Below are 11,152 nucleotides of genomic sequence, written 5' to 3' on the forward strand. Positions count from 1 at the left end.
AGGGGACCATGTTTTCTTGAGAATTACCCCGACTACTGGCGTGGGGAGAGCCATCCGTCAGAAGAAGTTGTCTCCTAGGTTCATCGGTCCATACCAGATTCTGAGAAGAATTGGACCAGTGGCATATGAGATTGCCCTACCTCCTCCCTTAGCCAACCTCCACTCGGTGTTCCATGTTTCACAGCTCAGAAAATATGTTCCCGACCCTTCCCATGTACTTGAGATGGAAGATCTGCAGATCAGGGGAGATCTCACAGTAGAGGTTCAGCCCGTGAGTTTAGGAGATATTCAGATGAGGCAACTCAAAGGGAAATCCATCAGACTCATCCAGGTCATTTGGGACAAGAGGACAGGTGATTCCACTTGGGAATTAGAAGAAAATGTGAGGAAGTCATATCCACACTTGTTCTCTGGTAAGTCTCAATTTTTGGGTCGGAAATTTTTGTTGTTGGGGAGAATGTAATACCTCTCTTTTACCCTCTTCCAAAACAGAAGCTCACTCTTCTTCCTCATTCCTTCCACTCTCCTCTGCAACTCCAAACTCTCTTCCACTCCCTCTCTCTGTGCTGCCATCTCACCATTTCCTTTTTCCTACTCAGATTCCGGAAGAACCAACCAGCAGGAACCTCCGCAACTCTCTCCCTCAAACCTCCATCCCCCAAGGTAGGCTTCTTTTAAAATTGGGTTCGGTTCCAGCTAGAATCCTCTAATTACTCGCCGATTTCTGAATCTAATCACGAAATTCTTTCTTCTCCATGTCGTTGTGATGAATTCCTCTAGGTTAAGCTAAAACTCTGTTGTCTTGTAAATCTGCTTGAGTCCACCAGTTAAAGTCTTGGCAAAAGGTAAGGGAAGCTAACTTTGTAACTCATTTTGGTATGAATTGCGTTTGGGAGTGCTTTGATTGCATGATTGCTTGTTTAATTGAAGTTTGAGACTGCTAAAGTATGAAATTGAGTGGGGATGGCCTTTGGGCGAGTTTGCATGTGCAGAACAGGGAGGATTTTCTGGTAGTTTCGCCTAGGCGAGTTGGTCTCGCCTGAGCGAAAATACCAGAAACTCACCTCTGTCAATTTGCGAAGTCTCGCCTAGGCGAGCTGGAGTCGCTTGAGCGAGATAACCTCTCGCCTAGGCGAGCCAGCTTCGCCTGAGCGAGAATTCGTCCAGAGCTTCTTTTTGCCACTGTAAGGGCTCTCGCCCAGGCGAGGGAAGCCCGCCTAAGCGAGATAACCTCTCTAGCTTAGGCGAGACCCTCTAGCCTAAGCGAGATCCCCTGCTGAAGATTGTTTTCTTCCACTGTTTTGCTTCCTTGATGTTTGATTGTTTGCTTTAAGATGATGAGGGTTGATAATTGTATGAGATCTTTATGCATAGTAAATTGTATGCAGACCTTGGGTATGAATGTGATGTGAATGGAGTATGTTATAGTTAGGATTTCAAAGGAAATCCTATAGTATGTGGTTTAGTGAATGTAAGGGCATGAGGACTCAGATTGGTGATATCCTGACGCTTCCAGTAACCATTAAGACTCAAGTAGAGTGTGATGGATTACGTCGGGGGAAGTAGCAGGAGGTCCTGGTCTATGATTCCGATCCATCATAGAGGTGATGGGATTTACCTTGAGAGTGGTTGGGTGAATACCCCTTGTGCCTAAGACTCTGCAGAGTTTAGGAACCACTTCAAGTGCAAGTCACCAAGAGCTCCAATGCCACTTACATAATCCGGATATCGAGTCTAGAATGAGGTGTGATGTTATGGCCAGGATTAATTGGATTGATTTTAATTGATTGTGTAACAAAAGTATATTTCCTGTGGTAGTATAAAAATATCAATTGCATGATTTACTCTGTGTCCAGTTAGCTTACCCTTTTAGTTTTTTTTGTGTTCTGTGTGTCTTCTATTCTCTTTTGCAATGACCGTCTTTAATGAACGGCGCGAGCAGATAAAAGTACAGGTGAAGGTACACCTTTCTCGGACCGACGTTGAGTGAATTCCTAGATGTTTCCCAGCTGTATGTAGCTACTTGTTCCCTAGTAAATGTTTAGGATGTTTTGCAACCTTCAGTGATGTGGGTTGTACATATTAATCAGTGTATGCACTTCTTTTGGATGACTGTACTAGTTATATTGGCCTATGTTATCATCTGCTTCTGAACTTTTAAAATTTGAATGTTTTGTTTAATAGTTTAAAACTATAAAATGGGATGTTACATATATATATATATATATATATATATATATATATATATATATATATATATATATATTTACATACATATATATATATATATATATATATATTAACAATATTATAATTATTATTAATTAGTATATATATTTATATATAATTTTTTTTAGTTATTACATACATATACTATTAATAATAATAATAATTTTATATATTATTAAGTGTGACATCCCATTTAATATAGAATAAATATACTAAATAAAAGTCGCATAATTATAGTAAAAGTAAAGCACGAGGCATATAGTGTAAAGGATTTTACAGTCATCTAAATATACCGAAAAGAAAAAGCAAAGGCACTACACAATGCCATGAACAAGACCACTAAGTGCAACAGTTTTGCAAAAGGACTGCTCTCAGAGTAAGAAATTACAAAGGCATCGGTGCCCTAAGGCTACTCAAGAGAGACACAATTAACAACTCCAAATTAGACAGCAGCGTCACCACCATCTAAACGACCACTAGGGGTTTCCACATCTGCTCACACCAAAATAATTGGTGATCATAGCAAATAGGGAAAACCTAACAAGCACATAGACACAAGCAAACACAAGACTCTATGACTCAATTATTCGGATACATATAAATAGATCGAATTCATTGGATGCTTGCACTTGTGGTGGCCTCTACTACTCTGCAGAGCCATTGCCAATGGGTTTCACCCTACCACACACAAGGTTAGCCTTTAATCATCTAAGGCCATTATCTTGCCAAAGACTAGGGTCTCTCGCTACTCTTACTACTTGAATCAGTCTGCTCTATGTGAGACTAACTGATTCTTTAGAGTTTCGGGATGCAATCCTTACTTGAATCCTTATCTAATTATATACACTACAACACCACCATGAAATCTCGCTAAGAGTTTCATGGAATTACGACTATCTCACACCACAACCATGTTTCTCATACCAAACCACATTGTATCTCACGCATTATCATATTTCATTCATGCCAACCCAACATGTAACGATCTCATTTCATCATCTTAAGTATTTACACATCATACTTCATACTTTTATTAACCTAACCAAATTTGATTAAAATGACTAAATCCACGTATTTCTAAAGATGAAGGACTAAATTGGTCCAAAATTTTAAAATGGACTAATTCCAAAATTTACTAAAAGTTAAGGGATAAAAAATATCAAGAGTATACTTCCTTTAGAATTCTATATCAAGAGTATGATCCGGATATTGAGTTAGAGAGTCCTTCAATTGTTTGCTTTTACATGTTTTGAGTGCTTATTGCTTTGCTTGTCTATAACCTGTTTTATAATATGCTTGCTCAATAACATGTTAAATATTTTATCTCTAACTTACCTTTTTGCTTGTGTTTTTCTTATGTGGTGTTTCTTTTTGCGATGATCACCAAATTCTTGGTGTGAGCAGACGTGGAGATTCCTGAAGATCGTTCGGATGATAATGATGTTGTTGTCTTGTTTTGGGCATGGTAGTTGGTGCTCTTTTGAGCAACTTTTGTCATATCGTTTTATTTATTGATTTTTTTGCAACTCCTTGCTCTGTGAACACTCTCAAGTTAAGCTTATGGCCAATGTTTTGTGCCTTGGTACTCTTCCTCTAATAATATTATTGATAACTTTAGAAGATTATTCTTATATGTTTTCTGTTGGTGCTTCATTTTATACTATAACCCTGCAACGTTTTATTTATTAGAATTATTCTACTAAATTGGGACGTTACATTTATGGTATCAGAGCAGGTCGTCCTTAGGATGACCTGAGGGTTGTGGGTTTGTCATGTCTTGCGGGCTTAAGTATTCAAGTTTAGTCAAGTTTGTTTGTGGAACCAAGAGTTTTAAGAACAGAAAACATATTGATAAAGTAATGAGGGTGCACACTCATGACTAGATCAAAGGTTGTTTTCATTTCTTAATTCGAATGGTTTAGGAATAGAAAGGTGTCAAACAAAAGGTTTGGCAATCGGTAGTTGATGGAGTTTTGTTTTGTATGTTCTAATTGTCTGGTTTGTGCCTCTGTGGTTTGTGTTTGGTGTCTATGGTGGTAAAGAAATGTAGATTCAAGGCCAACTTGGCTTGCTTACCTTTACAAGTGTTGAATGACGTCTCTAAGGCAACTTCTTGCTTCAAAGATAGGAAGTTGTTGTATGATGTATATCGTTGAGCGGGGGAAGATAAGTTTTGGGTTAGTAGACTAGGAGAAGATGTTGGAGTTCATAAAACAATGTTTGGTCAGAGGGAGCTGCAAGGACCAGTTTTTGGAATTAGATACTACTAGTTTTCCAAAAGGAGTGGAATTTGAAGGTTAGAACAATGGAAAATATGAATGCATGCAAGTGTAACAACGCTTGAGAAAATCAATTTAGTTCTACATCTCAGAAATTTTGAGTTCTAAGGTGGAAAGTTGTTGAAAGTTTGAGGTTAAAGCTAAGAAGGCTACCTACCATGAGGTTTATAAGGATGGCAAACCCTCTGATGGGAGGTTAAGTTGAGGCAAAATTTGGAAGATTAATCAAGCAAGAGTAGAAAGTATTTTCTAAGTAAGGTGACACACACGAGAGATATGTTTGACCTTGTATAAGATGGAAGGTTTTGCGTACCCGAAGGAGAAGCACATCTTTAAAGATCATTCTTGTATGGAAGGACAACCAATGAGGTTAGAGCACAATGATGGAGGAAATGAAAAGAAAAGTTTTGGGTTGTTGACAGTGTGTCTACGATGAGTGGCGCTGAGGTGGTTAGCACGAGTAACCTCATTCCAAGATACAGGTTACAAAAGTGATGATTGGACTAAGTCGATTTTGCTTGGAGTCGTATACCTCTTGGTGTCGCCAATATGGTGAATCAATCAAGGTTATATGTAAGAGGGAGTAAGAATTGAGATGGTGGTTTCACAACTGTTATAGTCAAGTGAAGACTGCTGAAGTCTGTGGTTTGTCCTGCGATGACCAAAGGGTTCAAATTCAAAGTCGATTTGAATTGTTCCCTTGGTAAGGTTAGGATATAATATAAAGGATAAATTGGTTATTTTTCCAAATCTCAGTCCTATGGGATGTGATACCTAGCGAAGTGATATTCTTTGATTCAAGGAGATAAGTCAGTGGTTATGCATCAAGTGATGGACAAGTTGAAAGGTGAAGGCATTGTGTCACGTGGATAAGAGGTTTTTAACAAAGGCAAGTGAAAAATAGACACAAAGAATCTTAGTTATGAAAAAGTTTCTAAACGTGGTTCTGAAGCAGGTACTGGAATTTCCACCATAGAGGGGGTGGGTTTCACTATTACATGAATGTTCAAAGAAGAACCATTGCCAATAGTTCCTAAATTGGATGTTCATGCTCAGATTGTGAAGTAAAAGAAGTAGGTGAATGATTTGTTAGAAAGGTAGTGGTATGCAAAACTGTTCAAGGGTAAATGTTGGAAAAGGGAGAAACAACTTTTTGGGCCTATGGTTTTAAAGAGTGGAAACGTGATGAAAGTAAGAAATTTCAAACAGATTGACGGTATTATCAAATTTTTGCGGAAAGTTTCTCAAGTGTGAAGAGAGCCTCCGGGATGTTGAAGAAGAGCTTGATTCATGCTTCAAGGTTGATCATTCTTGGCGCATGATGAAGGATTGACCCCAACCAAGGATGAAGGCACATGCTTAAGAAGACTAAGCATGTTTAGAAAGGAAGTTCACTAATCCTTCATCCCTTTCATTTGTGTTTGTTATTTTTGATTCCCTAAGTTGACTTAGTTGAATCAACTTTAGTTGACTTGTTGACCTTTGACTAGGTTTGACTTGTTGACTTTAGTTGACTTGACTTAAGCCAACATGCTAATCTATGTTTATTTGCTTTGTAGGTTAATTAGGAGTAAGAAAGCAATGCTAGGTGGCGCATGGTGATTGGGGAGCATAAATGATGTGGAGGAGAGAGTAAAGCAAAGGCATAAAGCATAAAGTAAAAGGCATGAAGCAAGTGTACCTATGTACCTTTGGTCTCCTTTGTTTTTAGCACACTTTGACCACTTTTTGGAGACATATGAGACACATTCTTTGTCTCCTTTTGTGCTAGAACGAAATTAGCCTTGCACACACAATAGTTAGCTCTTTTGTCTCTCATTTTTGTAACCTTATTTAACCTAGTTTCTAGAAGCTAGGGTTAGGTTTTTGTAGAGACATCCTTAGGTATCTTTTATTTGCTTAGAGGCCCCTAAACTCTTCTATATAAGGGGTGCTCCTAGACATGTAAAAGGGTTGAACATTTTGAAGTAAAAACACTCTTGTGTCTCAACCATTTGTGAGAGTTTCCTCCCTTGGGAGTGAATACTTTTAAGCCTTATCTTGCATAGCAAGTGGCGGCATACATCCACTCATCTTCAAGGTTGCCATGGCTTCTAGCCTAGCCTTGTAGTGGCGTGCTTCTCACATTTTTACCATTTCTTTCCTTTCCATTTTATGTTTTCTTCTTCCTTTAATTGTTCTTGGTTTTCTATGGTTTATGTGCCTTCCATTTCCTTTTTGTTTTGAATCAATCCATCATCTTCTTCTCTTGAGTTTTGTGAAAGGAACCTTCACATCTAGATAGCTAGCTATCTTAATATCCAGTGGGGATTTCACTTAGCTTTCTTAATCAACTCACACCATATTCAATAATCTTAAAAAGGAACAAGATAATCCTTCATCAGCGCATGTAAGCCTTTGAGGTCTACTATGACACAACACACCGAAAATGAGTTTGTGTATGGATTAGAGTAGCACGACAAAATGGTACTAAGTTATGTTTATCAAGGGTAAGAGGTGCGGGAGAAGAGTTATCTTACTCATGACCTGGTGGTTGATGTGATGAGGAGTCTTCTAAAAAAAAAATAAACAAGAAAGGTGTCGTTCTTATTAGGATTAGTTAAAGGTATTAAGTGGTCGTCCAAGGGTAGATGTGTGGAGTTGAACAAGATAAAATAGACAAGAGGAGTAAAAGATGAAAGAGCCATGGTTTCAAGATGGAGTGTCAGCCTAGAGGTAAGAGAAAGAGTTGGTGGAGGAGTATTTGTGTCGGAGCAGGGAAGTGGAGTTCTAAGAGGATTCCGTTAGTGTAGTCATCTGACTAGAACTAATGAGTTTCTCAAAATGGTTGGGTAAAAGGCGAATCGGACAATCCTATTTTGAGTTGTATCAAAGGATCGCTAGGTTCTGGTTAAACTCGTGATTTCAAGTTAAAAAAAATGTGGTTCTAAGGACATGGTGGAGAGACGATTACAGGTTAGTGGATTAGAAATGAAGATGGAGTGCTAGAAGGAGTTTGTGGGCCATAACAGTTCAAATTTAGAAGTGGGGGTAGCATTGTTGGTGACTTTGTTATCTAGTGGTCCAACTTAATAAAGGAAGCATGATGTATAAGGATAGTTATGAATAAATGTGGTCAAGAGTGTTGATATGGGATAGTAGGCCAAAAGTCAAGCGTGATCAAGTCATTGGAATGATGCTTCAAGAAGAGAACAAGGTGGTGTGAAGTGACAACTAACATGTTTTAGATTAAGAAAAGTTATATTCAGATTTTTGGTACAACCTAAGAGAGGTATTGAAGAGCATAAGGAAGGTAAGTTTTGTATATTAGATAAAATTAGTGGATCGAACGTAAAGGGACCCTTTAAGCTCCATTTTTTAGGTTGAAAAGTTATTTTGAGGACGGTGGTTTGACCAAACTACATTATTTAACACCATATCGCATAGCATAGAGGCAATAATTCCTGTTGGTTATCATGTGGAGGTCGATCAGTCTTGTCAAAGTCGTTTGGGACTGGAGGATGGGTAACTCTACATGAGAGTTAGAGGAGGACGTGAGGACGTCGTATCCGCATCTTTTCTGGTAAGTCTTAATTTTCGAGGGCGAAAATTTTTGTTGTTGGGGAGATTGTGAGACCCTTTTTTTCTTTTACACCCCTATTCTGTAAAAAGGGTTGGGGCTGGCCTTTTCGAGGGCCCAAGTTCAGCCCACTTTGGCACCCCAAGACCCCCTTTCAGTCACTCACTTCTCTATTCTACCTCATTTCACAGAAACAGTTCCCTCCTGTGTCTCCTGTGCTAAAGCAGAAAGCTCTGCTAGGGCTTGAACGAACTCCTCGATTTCAAAAGTTGAACCCTCCTTCTACCACGTAAGTTGATCCCTCCTCTTGGTTCCTTTCGTTTTCAGCTCCTAAGCTCTAGTCTCACATCAATCTCTATAGGTCTAAGTTATTTTTGTACTCTTACGTCTCTTATTTTAGTTTTCCTAAGCTATTGTTGAGCTGTGGTGAGCTTCTGTTAGGGCTATCGTTTCCTTTAGCCCTCTTTTTCCAGGTAAGGGAAGCTATGTTCTTTTTCGCATTTTTGAAATATGTGGTTTGTTTTCGTTTCTGTTTCATGCTTAAATGATTGGAAAACGTTAGTTTTGGTATATTTCTGAGTTAGGGATTCAAATATTCATGAAACTGTGATGTTTGACGTCATTTCTCGTATTCTGATGCGTCGCACAGTCGTTGGGCGAGTTCCATGGCTCGCTGGGCGACTGTGTATTTTTCTGATATGCGCAGTTTTAATAAAATTGACTTTCCTGACCCATTAACCGTTGGATTGAGCTCAAATTTTGACATTTGGTTTGTAACATGCTATTTTGTGGTTTGACTGGTTGGATCGTCGATTAGATGTGTGTAGCTCGAGAAATGTGTCACGCATTACTGTAGTAATTTTGGTTTTGTGATAATAAATTTACTTAGGAATTTTGGTGTAAGAATTATGGTTGTGTGTTATGCTTGATTGTATGGAATTGTAGGCACTTAAATGTTGGCACTCATTTATTTGGGATGAATACTATTTTGTGATATATGTATGTCATGGTATGCATTTATAAAGTATGAGATTAAATGAAATCTTGTTATGTTGAGTATGAAATGGAAAACATGACTTGTTTGATTGGTAGTGGTTTGGCATGAGACTTGAATGATTGAGATGGCATGTGGAAATTTTTGGTAAAAGAGTTTCAAGGGAAACTCTTAGTGATGGTGGTTAATGTATACCTTGATATAGGAGATGTCTAGATAAAGGAAGGTGTCCTGAACTCTAAAAATTATTCACGCTCACATAGAGTAGAATAATTTATGTGGTGAGAGTGGCAGGAGGTCCTAGTCTTGGGACGTATTGGGCCCAAGACATTAGAGGATTAACCCTGTATGTGGTTGGGTGATAACCCCTTGCGTCTAGACTCTGCAGAGTTTAGAAACCAGCATAGGTGCATACTTCCTTTAGAATTCTATATCAAGAGTATGATCCGGATATTGAGTTAGAGAGTCCTTCAATTGTTTGCTTTCACTTGTTTTGAGTGCTTATTGCTTTGCTTGTCTATAACCTGTTTTATAATATGCTTGCTCAATAACATGTTAAATATTTTATCTCTAGCTTACCCTTTTGCTTGTGTTTTTCTTATGTGGTGTTTCTTTTTGCGATGATCACCAAATCCTTAGTGTGAGCAGACGTGGAGATTCCTGAAGATCGTTCGAATGATAGTGATGTTGTTGTCTTGTTTTGGGCATGGTAGTTGGTGCTCTTTTGAGCAACTTTTGTCATACCGTTTTATTTATTTATTTTTTTTGCAACTCCTTGCTCTGTGAGCACTCTCAAGTTAAGCTTATGGCCAATGTTTTGTGCCTTGGTACTCTTCCTCTAATAATATTATGGATAACTTTAGAATATTATTCTTATATGATTTCTGTTGGTGCTTCATTTTATACTATAACCCTGCAACGTTTTATTTATTAGAATTATTTTACTAAATTGGGACGTTACATTATACCATTATTTGATATTAAATTTTATTAAAATTCATAAAATTAGGAGTAAAATTAATTAGATCAAAAGTGAGATCTCCTAAATTTTACGATTTTTAAATTACCAACACAGGTTTTCGTAGATAACTTACCCATGAAAATTTTCATAGGTAAATTACCTACGAAATGTTTGTAGATAATTTACCTACAAAATATTTTGTAGGTAACTCGAATTCTACATGGCAAATTTTTCGATGAATGTTTTCGTAGATAATCATGGACGCTCCAATTTCGTAGATAAATGTCGTAGGTAAGTTACCTACAAAGTACATTTTCAAAGATAAAGTTATCTACCAGCAAAATACATACGAAATTTACTTCGCAGGTAATTCATAGATAAATTCAAATTACCTATGAAAAATGCACATTACCTACAAAATATTGGCATAGATAATAACCATATTCTCTTGTAGTGGTGGACTATAAACCTAAAAGATTAGTTTATTTATTTAAAAATAACATTTTGACAAAATGTCGATCTTCCCTCCATTAAGTTTTTCTATTTCTATTTCTTCTTCTGATGACCATTGCATCGTGTCTTCTCTTATCAACTCTTCTTTTTTTTTATCCCTTTTTCGCTCTGCTTCTGTTCAACCTTTGCCCGAAATCCCTTAAACCTCTATTTCCTTTGTGGAAGCTAGAACAATTTTTATTTTGATTCTGATTTCAAGCCAACCTTTAAGTTTTTCTATTCCGTAAGATTAAGAATTGTCAATGTTTCATTTGTGAACTTTAGTTTTCTATGAACCTTTGCAACATCCTTGTTGGATATTACTTAATAAAATAAATGCTATTGGAAATAATTCGACATTTAACATTCATTCCCAAAAGTGCGACAAATTTAACTTTATTCAAGCACCAAAATCAAAATCCATAATGTAAATCATTAAAAAACATTATTTCCAAAACCAACTTAATTAAAAATTACAAAATAAAAAAAACAAGCTCCTCAAATGAAATCCCAATAGTTAGCCCTCACTCCAGCTCTAAGCATCACCAACATCACTTGAAACAACATATGCTTTCGTCTAACAAGCCACACAATCATCGCCAGACACAAACAGAAAGGGTGAGCTGAAATCATTATAA

Source organism: Vigna unguiculata, chromosome 4 (genome assembly GCF_037176805.1).
Source record: "Vigna unguiculata cultivar grain cowpea cultivar isolate G323 ecotype 2 chromosome 4, ASM3717680v1, whole genome shotgun sequence".
Classification (NCBI taxonomy): Eukaryota; Viridiplantae; Streptophyta; class Magnoliopsida; order Fabales; family Fabaceae; genus Vigna; species Vigna unguiculata.